Raw genomic sequence first — 8,831 nt, 5'->3', positions numbered from 1 at the left:
TACTCATGCTTAGATACCGCAGCCTCAGATACCTTAGTCACAGACTCAGATACCTCCTAAGCTTACGAGGATGCACGATGGGGAGGAATGAACTTCTTCTCAGGCATATTATCTAATATTCAATGATTATACACATCCTACACCATAAAAATATCCAACCGGTCCTGTATTTAGTCCATATCCCCTGAACCAATGGATTCTGAAGACGAATTCTTACAGCCTCGAAATTATGTTTTTCTTGAAAACTTCCCCTTGTTATTTTATTACACAGTTGTAGCACATCACAGTTTGGGGATCTGACAAAGCCAGACAGGGCAGTTGATGGTATATTTGGATTCGGACAACAAGGATTCGTCGCAGGGAATCACCCCAAATGCGTTTTCTCATTGTTTGAAAAGAGAAAGTGGTGGTGGTGGAATATTGGTGCTTGGTCAGATAGTCGAGCCAAATATGGTGTACATTCCGCTTGTTCCATCACAGTATGTTTTTTTTCTTGTTCTTTAGTTTCTTTATGTTGATTGCAAGGTTTAAATGAATTTCATCGTATAATACGTTGTTGAGTATCTTTAAAGATAATTACCGTAGTCTAATTGAAATTTAGAAATTGATGTTGTTTGCAAAGAATGGTTAACTTGCCGGTTCTGTTGGTGATTGAAATCGGTAGCGTTCTTTACTCAATGAGGTTAATAGGTACTGAAGTTGAAAGGGCCGATTTAGTTTCTTCGTAATTTCCATAAATCCTTATGTGTTATTCCATAAGGTTACTCGGTAGTGTCCCCGTTTATATGCAATTTTACGTGTACTCCACAGCAGCTGGCAAATATTTCGGGTTTAATTTATTCTCTGTTTCTTAACTATCAGACCGCCACATTACAATGTAAATCTACAAAGTATTGCTGTAAATGGGCAGACATTAAACATCGATCCATCGGTATTTGCAACATCAAACAACCAAGGAACAATAATTGACTCAGGAACCACATTGGCATACTTTGCGGAAGAGGCTTATGATCCTTTAGTTACCGCTGTAAGTTGCAAAACGAAATTTTTTTATATTTTATTTATTGACGCTCATTAGATATCGATGCATGTTATTTATATTGTTTTGGTGCCTTCGCTTTGCAGATTACGGAAACTGTTTCACAATCTGTTCGTCCGATACTTGTCTAACAACCTCCAGGTTTTCTTTTACAATATTCATATTTTTGTGGCCATCTTCCTTTTATCTTACATTGTTCGTTTGTTTATTCTCTCCAGTATCTCAGACGTTTTCCCTCCAGTTAGTTTAAACTTTGCCGGTGGTGCATCAATGTTATTGAGGCCCCGCCCCAAGATTATCTTTTGCACCAGAATTCTGTGGTAATTCTTCGTTGCATAAAGCACTTCATTTATTGGATTCCAGTTGATAATTTGTATTTTATCTTATTCTTATTATAAATGTTTTTAAATAGTGGTACCGGATAATTTCTCGATTTTCTTCTAAGTTGCTAAATGTTGGTAATTAGCAGAACGGGTTTGCTTTTGTGTAGGGCGGTGCTGCAGTTTTGTGTAGGTTTCGTGATAAATTGTTTTAATTTGTATAATTCTTTATTACTAGCAAAGTGCACGTGCGTTGCACGTGTCGTAATATTATTATATGGTGAAAATAATTTTTATGTATACATTATGTTGTAAGATGCTTTTTATAAAATATGAGTCAATTTGTTTTAGACCAAAAATATATTATTACTTCTATAAATATTGGAGAAACGTAAACTACATCAAATCAAACTTATCTTATCTTCTTTGTATTGCATATACATTGAAATTCAGGAGAATCCTAGGAACATATTTTTCGAGATTGATGATCAAATTTGCAGTCAATTACGAGATTTTGTTTAGTTAATAATATTTATGTGAAATCATTGAAAACTAATACAACTCATATAACTCGTAGTGGGACAACAAATCTTTTCCTGATAACCAAAATGCATCATCCAATTGCAATGTTTCTCATGGCACATCTAGTCCTTATGCAACGGGCTCTATTTATTGTGGATTATCCGCTCTTTAACCAATTCCATTTTTTCCTTATTGAATGATGAAACATAAATCAGAAAAATAAACAAAAAAATTAGGAGCTTGGTGCATTAACATAATTTCCACCTAGCAATGAGCAAGAATGTAAATTATGTTCGAAACATACTCTACACAAATTTAATTGGTATGTATGCTTTGTAGTAGTATAAAGAGAAGGTTAGGTTCATGCAAACTTTACAAAGAGTATCACTCCACATGAACGCAAGTCTGGAGTAGCTCTAATAATCTCGATCGTTTAAGCGTTAGAGAATTTAGATAAATTCGAAACATAGAAGAAGAGAGAAACAAAAAAGGGACTAGCATATTTTAATAACACAGCTCAGGGCATTTTGAGTTTGACAGGCTATGTACCAGGCCATCATCCTGTTAAAGTAATGACATAATGATTTCACAAAGTGAAACTAAGTCTAATTATAAAGAATAAATAATTCATGGAAGAACTTTAGATATTGTCCATAACTTTGCATACAATGATATCTTTGATATGGTACAAAGATTGAAATATATATCTTGCATTTTTCGTAAAATGTCAAGCTTCTAAATGCAGAAACTAAAAAAAACATCTGGAATATTGGAATCAAATGGCCACACTATCCAACAATCAGTCAAACTATATTGAACAAAAATAGTGTATCATAGAGATACAAATTGTGACACCCCTCTCTCGATTACTCTTATTATATGTAATCTCAGCGGAAGACTTTTGAAAACATGATTTTTTTGTGGATATAAATTTACGTGAAAATTTTTATTTTTAAATCAGAGGGAGAGAGGGCACAGCTTACTAAACCCTAATCGACCAATTAACACCAATGCATGCTAAATGCAAGACTAGAAAGTAACTAGGCATGATGGACTTAATGCAAATGCGGACAGATTCAATGCAGAAGCTTTAAAAATTGATTCCTCTTAAACTACTCATGAAAATGATCCCAAATTAATACCATACCATCTAACACGGGTCTAGATCACTCAGTTAAAACAGGTTTGAAATATGCATGGCCATTTAGGAGAAATAAATAAAATAGCACAATCACTCGGTTTAAAATCCAGAACAGGGGAGGGGGTTTTGAAAATTCATAATAAATTCCTCACTGACCCAAAAACTACCAATTTTTACCCCAAGGCAGAAACATAAGTTTGAAACATTTTCCAAAGGGAAACAAGGCATTTGGGTGAGTAAAACTCCAGTTATACCAGAAAACACCCGAATGGCCCTGTTTCAATGCAGTAGTGCAAAATAAATCATAACTAAATGAAGACTTACCCAAATCATGCACAAGACCTATCAAAATGATGAGGACAGAGAGATGCAGAGACTCCTAAAATTGCATGATTTTCTAAGCAGAGAACCTATATGAAAATAATTTTAGAACATGGAGACAAAATACGAAGAAATTACTAGCCGAAAGCATGCATGCATATAATTAGTGAAAATTTGCTTTCGCTTACAAAAGGCTACGGATTACCGATTAATTATCCAAAATAGGGTAATCCTAATTACTATTACACATATCGTCTTTTAATAATTCCCACCGATCGGAGGAATCGAACGGTAGAAAATACCTAAAACCGTATCAAAAGTTTTTACAAGCATATTATACAAATAAAACCACATAACTAAGTTAATAGCCAACACTATCCACAACCCCTCCATACGATCTCCTTCCGATTCTCGAGCTCGATTCCCAACTTCACTCCTCGGGCCCTAAATCGGGTATACCTACAAACATACAACACCTATATGAGTCTTTGAGGACTCAATGAGAATCTTGAAGTATTATCGAATACACATAGCACATAGAGCAAACATATATCTATACATATATATACATACATATATCTTATACATGAACATGCAACATAAAGTAAAGCAATCAAATACTTCCATTTTTCGTCGGCGTTCTTCATTCACATAATTGCCACACGCATAGAGTGAGATAATTCCCACTTTTATAACCCTATGATCCCAAGACCATAGAGTGAGAATATCCCACCTTTATAACCCTATGCCATGACACGTATTGAAGATTATAGAAGGAATTTCCCACCTTTATAACCCTACGATCCCAAGACCATAGAGTGAGATTTTCCCCCTATATCATCAACACCATAATGCAACATGCATGACATGAAAAATTGTCGGGAATCCCTCGGAAGAGCCAATCTAAGTTACCGGTAAATAACCTCATATATATCGAATCATGTCTATCTACGTGGGATCAAACAACCCCTAGGCCCTACGGTACCGACTCGCCGTACCCGGGAAATTTATCGTAACCTCGAAAGACTTTCCAACATAGTTTTTATCATTTAAAAATTCATGACACTAATGCACCCACCCATGCACCCTTCTACTTACCCTTCTCTCATCCTTACACCCAATGATTCACATAAGCAAGCAAGAGCACATAGGAGCACATAGAAAATACACATAAAGTTTCACAAAAATCATTTAGCCATAAAAACATAGAAGTAACCGAAATCTTAACATGCAAAGACAATCTAACATCAAAAGTTCACTAAATCTAGCATTTTTACAAGAATAAAATTCAAGACTTCCATCTTTACATTTATTCAAGTAAATACACTAGATCTTCACATGCAAGGGTATTTTAAATCAAGTTAGCACAAATCATTAGTTCTCTAATCATTTTTCATAGAAAACACTAGATCTTAACATGCAAGGTTTTAGATCAGCCATCAATCACTAGATCTTAACATGCAAGGTTTTAGATCAACCATCAATCACTAGATCTTAACATGCAAGACCTTAGATCAACAATAAATCACCAATCTTACATGCAAGGCCTTAAAACAACAATCAACACAAGATCAACACATGCAAGATACCAAATAAGCCAAATAAGCAAGTTTAAGCATTTTCCCCAAAAATTTGAAAGTTTCATGGCTAGGCCAAAAATTCATTTTCTTTTCAAAAATCAACAATCAAACACTAGATCAACACATGCAAGGCACTAATTAGGCCAAATAAGCCATTTAAAATATTTTTCCCCAAAAATCCGAAAGTTCCTTAGCTAAGTCAAAAATTCAATTTCTTTTCACAAATCAATAATCAAACACTAGATTAACACATGCAAAACACTAATTAAGCCAAATAAGAAATTTTAAAACATTTTTCCCCAAAAATTCGAAAGTTTCATGGCTAGGCCAAAAATTCATTTTCTTTTCAAAATTCAACAATCAAACACTAGATCAACACATGCAAGGCACTAATTAATCCAAATAAGCCATTTAAAACATTTTTCCCCAAATTTTCGAAAAATCATAGAACTTCAAGAACAAAGTTATCTTTTCAAAACACTAACATGCAATCATCATCTAAAACATATAATCACATAATAAACAATAAAAACACATAGAAACACATAAAAACACATAAAAACCGAAAATACTAGTGGTGTTGTAGGTTTGAGCAAGAATTCAAGAATTCTCACCTATACTCTTTAGGGGAAGGATTTGTTAGCTCTTTTCTCTCTAATACAAGAAGAGATAAGAGTTAGATTACAAAACAATATGAAGAAGGAAGAGAGGAAATTTTCGAATAAGAGAGGAGATGAAGCTCTTACATTCAAATTGAAGAATCTCTTGAAGAAAATATTTTAAGCTTCCTGTACTACTAATTTCGAAAATGGAAGAAGAAAGAAGAGAAGAGAGATTTCTTATCAAGAACTTAAGATTGTAGTGGGGAGATGAGAAAATACTTGGTAATGGGTTCTATTTATAGAATGGGGAGGCTTGCAACCTTAACGGGTAAGTATGGAGGAGAGGACTTCTTGGCAATTTAATCTTTAGGTGGGTTGGGGGTGATTTTGCAATTTTCGAAAGTATGAGGTGGTGGTGGTTCTAGGATGGTTCAAGCTTGAGAAGGTGGTGGTTATGGTGGTGGTGGTGGCTGCCGAAAAATGAAGGGGAGGGAGAAGAAGAAGACCTTTGGTCTTACTTAAAGGAGTGAAAAGTATACCTAGGCTATAGAGTAGGGGCTAGCTTATAGGTATTTCTTTCTATGCTCAAAGTACAACCACACCAATGCATGTCTAATACTAATTAATATGCAAATTTTAAAAATCATGTGTGTGTGTGTGTCATGTCCGAAAATTCAAGAAAATGTGGGGAGAATTTTCTAATTTTCGACATTAATTAAAAATCCTAAAATGCATGATAAAATTCATTTTCTAAAATTTTGTGCATGCATAAATATAATGAAATGCTCATTTAAAATCACATGCAAGAATAAAATCATAATTCATGAAAAATAATTTATTTCGAAATAATATCTCGAAATAGTTCCTAAGCACATAATTCACATAATGCACACAATAATTCACATAATCACATACTTCACATAATCACATAATACACATAATCAATTAATTCACATAATCACATAATTCACATAATTACCTAATTCACGTAAATACTAACCATGCAAGAATTATTAAAATTTCTAATTTCACAAATATGCACATAAAGGTGGTAAAATAAAATAATATCATTTTATCGGAAATGCGGGGTGTTACACAAATTATGGCCAATAATACATTTAAACTTGAGCATTCCATGACGATTATTCTCAAAAGTTCAAATTTCTTCTAGAGCACGGAGTTGATTGTCTATTTGAATGCATTCTAAAAGAGCACAACAAGAGCATAATCTTGACCTTTATACAGTAAAATCTGCTACAATTTTAAATAAAACAATGAAATATATTAATGAAATTAAAACAGTTTGTCTTCAGCCATTGGTATGTCATGAAATATCAAAACAAAGAACGGACTATATGTACAGCTATTTCTTCATTTAGCTTCCTAAAACTAACTATTGAGTAAAAGCATTCGAGAATACAAGATTGAGCTGAAATTTCTACTTATGCATTTTTTGTGGCTTCATTTTGTCCTTCAGCTATCAGTTTCATCATCATGTGACTACACCGTGGAGAATCAATTTGTTGTTGACTTCATATGTATGGTTGTACCTCCCCTACCTGATATGTCTAAGAATATGGTGTACTTCCAACATCCTTATCTTGTAGTTTTGACGGATCACATCGACTTGCTATAAAGAGGAAAATAAGAAAAAAAAAAAAAAAAAACAAATATAATTGTTGAATGATCACCTCAACCAAAAACTCAAGCTATTATTATTTAATACTAATATCTCCAATTCGCCCCCTAAAGTTCAAGCTAATTACATTTGAAGCATTCCACTTGAAGTATTTGAAATGGGTGGCGGTGGGATTCGAACTCATGACCTTTCATTTGGTTTAGCTCTGATACCATGTTGAATGACTACCTCAACCAAAAGCTTAAGTTATTAGTGAAGTATATCATTTAACACTAATATCTCCAATAATAACAGTGATAAAGCATATAAAATATACTGGCATGCATAATTCACTCTAGTATCCCCTTTAATGGCTCGTAGATTTTCTATAATAATATCTCCCTGAAACTCACCTGAATGGTAACGGGAACCAGATCGAAGAAATTATATAAAGCAACATGCTTGCCAAGTTCAGATTAGTGTTAAAGAAATTTAATATCTAATAACTTTGAAATTTCTTATGAGAGCACGACAGCGATTACAAGTGTTCTACATAAGGTGTGAGGTATTGTCTGCAGGAAGGAGATGGATGATTCAACCAGAATCTCAAGCTTAACTCATGATTTTTAATTTAGAGTAAACACAAAACTTACTAACTTAAAATTGAAACTATCTATAGCCACTAGACCGTAACATTTAGAGGGAAAAAATATGAATGGAAAAATATAAGAAGATCATGAACAAATAAAATCATTAAAAAATTAAATAATATAGAAGATAAAACGAACAAGGGGCATTAAAATTTCCGCCATCAAAATAAAAATGAAGGAAACAAGTTTATAGAAATAAATTACATGAGAAATAACTTTTAATTCCAAGTTATATTTATTTACCATTGGACAACATAAAACCATCAGTCAAGTGCAAAAAATTTAGGGTAAATTTCACTTTCCCCCTTATACTTTGGCTAAATATGACTTTACCCTCTTATACTCTCAATTGCATCAATTTGCCCTCATGTACTTGAAAATTTGTCTCAATGTGGCCTTCGCTGTTAGTTTTCAAACCTTTGACCTTACACCATTTGATATAAGTATGAAAATTACAAAAAAACCAACCCACCTAGTTTAAATAATTATTAAAAAAAATTGCGACATGCGTCGTGGACTATGTTTTCTCGTTGTCTTGAATTTTTATTATTTTTTTTCGTTTTTTTTAAATAATTATTTAAATTGGGAGGGGTGGCGGTTTTGTAATTTCAGAGTTTAGATCAAACGGTGTTAATGTCAAATGTCAGACAACTAACATCGAGAGACAATTTTTCAAGTATAGGGGGCAAATCGATGCAATCGAGAGTAGAAGGGGGTAAAGTGATAGCGAGCCAAAGTACAAGGGAGAAAGTGAAATTTCCCCTAAAATTTATATCACTAACCAATAGATATAGTCAAGCCACCTAGAGTGAAGTCTCGGAGTAATTAAAATATAACAGGCCAATATAACTATCTAATGCAAAACTACCAATAGCAATATAAAACCCATTTAACAGACTATTTCCTATTTATCCACTCACAATTCATAACATTAACAAAGATTAATAACATGGCAGCTAACTTCCTATTTTTCATAAATGGAATGTGGAATACTAAAAGCCACAAAAACTAAAATTAAATTATGGTTTTCACAAAATA

The 8,831-nt window shown here is 33.3% G+C and overlaps 1 long non-coding RNA gene across 1 annotated transcript; it reads right to left on the bottom strand.

The window, feature by feature from the left end:
* Positions 1-3,468: 3,468 nt before the first annotated feature.
* Positions 3,469-5,690, bottom strand: LOC148771108 (uncharacterized). The gene is made up of 3 exons (XR_016031027.1): positions 5,670-5,690; positions 5,538-5,577; positions 3,469-3,802 (listed from the first exon to the last, which is right to left on the bottom strand). It is a non-coding gene; the product is annotated as an uncharacterized LOC148771108 (long non-coding RNA).
* Positions 5,691-8,831: the final 3,141 nt, after the last annotated feature.

This window comes from Erythranthe guttata, chromosome 4 (genome assembly GCF_056151865.1).
Source record: "Erythranthe guttata isolate IM_541 chromosome 4, IM_541, whole genome shotgun sequence".
Lineage (NCBI taxonomy): Eukaryota > Viridiplantae > Streptophyta > Magnoliopsida > Lamiales > Phrymaceae > Erythranthe > Erythranthe guttata.
This window is presented reverse-complemented; position numbering and strand designations above follow the sequence as displayed.